The sequence below is a fragment of the Nicotiana sylvestris genome, chromosome 12 (assembly GCF_000393655.2).
Source record: "Nicotiana sylvestris chromosome 12, ASM39365v2, whole genome shotgun sequence".
Taxonomy (NCBI): domain Eukaryota; kingdom Viridiplantae; phylum Streptophyta; class Magnoliopsida; order Solanales; family Solanaceae; genus Nicotiana; species Nicotiana sylvestris.
In genome coordinates this window covers 3,647,213-3,650,033 of record NC_091068.1, presented here as the reverse complement: position 1 = coordinate 3,650,033, position 2,821 = coordinate 3,647,213, and the positions used below count along the sequence as shown (strand labels likewise).

Genomic DNA, 2,821 nt, shown 5'->3' with positions numbered 1-2,821 from the left:
ACTCTCTCATTTCTCTGCTCACTGTCGCCTTATAGTGCCCGTACGGGTTTTCACCGATAAGACTCTCTCACTTTTCTTTTTTCGTTTTTTTTTGTCTCTCTTTTTTTTCTTTTCTCTTTCTTTTTTTCTTCTTCTTTTCTCTCTTTTTTTGTTTTTTTTTGTTTTTTTACTAAGATACTGCATGTGGGAGGTTTCCCAACGCCTTTGGCATGGGGACTTTAAACATTCTCAACAAAGACATCGATCAGAAGTTCTTGAAAGGTAAAAAGGCGAAATGAACCTTGAACTGAATTACAACTTTTGGAACCGTTTTTATAGAAAAACCATGAAATAAAACAAACTTCTGCCCCAGTTTTGGAGTATTGGGAATATGGATTTTTTTGTTCTGATGGGACCGAACCCAGGGTAAGGCTGCCTACGTATCCTTTTGGAATCAGGTCGGACGTAGTTCAAAGACACAAAGATTTGTTGTTTTTTTTACAAGTACACAGGTTCCACAAAGTGAGGAACAAGGAAGACAAATACGGCTGAAAAGGATTAACAGAAGGGTTACACCTATTTGGAATAATGAGCAAATGGTAGCCTTCGTCATCTCGATATGAGAGAATCAATGCGTGAAAGTTCTACAGTGGCCATATATCAGACATAATATCGTTTGACTGCATCTGCATTAATAGTCATGCCTGGTACCCATCCTTCTTCATCTACCAAGTGCAAGGCCCCTTTTGGTAACACTTTCTTGATGTTGTAGGGTCCTTGCCAGTTTGGTGCGAACTTTCCTTTAGCTCCAACCTAGTGCGGAAGGATGCGTTTCAAAACTAGCTGGCCTACCTCAAACTGCCTTGGGCACACTTTCTTATTGTAAGCGCATACCATTCTTTGCTGGTATAACTGGCCGAAATACACTGCTGCTAGCCGTTTTTCATCGTTCAACATCAGTTGTTCTAATTGGGTCTTGACCCACTCAGTGTCTTCGATCTCTGATTCCACAATAATTCGGAGAGAGGGAATTTTGACTTCAGTGGGTATTACAGCTTCAGTTCCATATACAAGCAGATACGGAGTTGCACCAACATATGTGCGAACAGTCGTACGGTATCCCAAAAGAGCAAAAAGTAACTTTTCATGCCATTGATTGGAACCTTGGATCATCTTCCTAAGAATCTTCTTGATGTTCTTTTTTGCCGCTTCAATGGCTCCATTGGCTTTTGGCCGGTAATGGGTAGAATGGCGATGCATGATTTTAAATTGTTCGCATACCTCCTTCATCAAATGACTATTTAGATTGGCTGCATTGTCAGTGATAATGGTCTTCGGGATACCAAAGCGACAGATGATGTTAGAATGAACAAAGTCTACCACTGCTTTCTTGGTGACTGCTTTGAAAGTGACGGCCTCCACCCACTTGGTGAAGTAATCAATTGCAACCAAAATGAATCTATGCCCATTTGAAGCCTTTGGCTCGATCGGCCCAATGACATCCATTCCCCAAGCAACGAAAGGCCAAGGAGAGGACATGGGATGAAACTCCAAAGGAGGTAAGTGAATCAGGTCACCATGAATCTAGCATTGGTGACACTTGCGAACAAAACTAAAGCAATCTTTCTCCATAGTAAGCCAATAATACCCTGCCCGCAGAATCCTCTTCGCCAAAACATATCCATTCATGTGAGGTCCGCATACCCCCGAATGCACTTCACTCATGATCCGCTCTGCTTCTGTAGCATCTATGCATCTCAACAAGTTTAAATCTGGGGTCCTCTTGCATAGAATTTCCCCATTCAGAAAGAAACCACAGGCGAGCTGCCTTATAGTTCTTTTTTTATCTCCTTTAGCATGCTTTGGATATTCTCTTGTTTTCAGGAATCATTTTATGTCATGATACCATGGTTCAGCATCTGGTTCTGTCTCAATTGTATTGCAGTAACCGTGTTGATTCTGAACTTGGATTTCTAGTGGATCAATATGAGTGTTGTCTGGATAAGGGAGCATCGAGGCTAAAGTAGCCAAGGCATCGGCTAGCTCGTTGTGAAACCTGGGAATGTACCTGAACTCGATGGATTTGAATCTTTTGCTCAAGTATTGCACACATTGTCTGTATGGAATAAGCTTGATGTCTCGAGTCTCCCATTTGCCTTGGGTTTGCCAGATAAGCAAGTCAGAATCTCCCATAACCAATAGTTCATGCACATCTAGATCGATGGCCATTTTCAAACCCATGATACAAGCTTCGTAATCTGCCGTATTATTGGTACAGAAGAACCGAAGTCGGGCTGTTGCAGGATAATGATGTCCAATAGGTGAGATGAGGATTGCCCCTATCCCAACTCCTTTGATATTGACAACCCCATCAAAATACATTTTCCATACAGGGTGATCGTCTGGAACCACTTCCTCTATTGAGTTGACCTCTTCGTCTGGGAAGTATGTGCTAAGTGGCATGTACTCATCATCAACTGGATTCTCTGCCAAATGATCTGCCAAAGCCTATGCTTTTATCGTGGTGCGAGTGACATAGACGATGTCAAACTCTGTGAGCAGGATTTGGCATTTTGCGAGCCTGCCAGTGGGCATTGGCTTTTGGAAGATGTACTTTAAAGGATCCATTCTGGATATGAGGTAAGTAGTGTAAGCCAAAAGATAATGTCTCAGCTTCTGAGCAACCCAAGTCAAGGCACAACATGTCCTTTCTAGAAGGGTGTACTTAACCTCATAACTGGTAAACTTCTTGCTGAAATAATAGATTACCTATTCCTTTTTGCCTGTTGAATCATGTTGCCCCAGAACGCATCCAAAGGAATTATTCATCACCGATAGATAT

At 42.0% G+C, this 2,821-nt stretch overlaps 1 pseudogene; it reads right to left on the bottom strand.

Annotated features, from left to right (window-relative positions):
* Nucleotides 1-639: 639 nt before the first annotated feature.
* Nucleotides 640-2,220, bottom strand: LOC138882618 (uncharacterized; annotated as a pseudogene).
* Nucleotides 2,221-2,821: the final 601 nt, after the last annotated feature.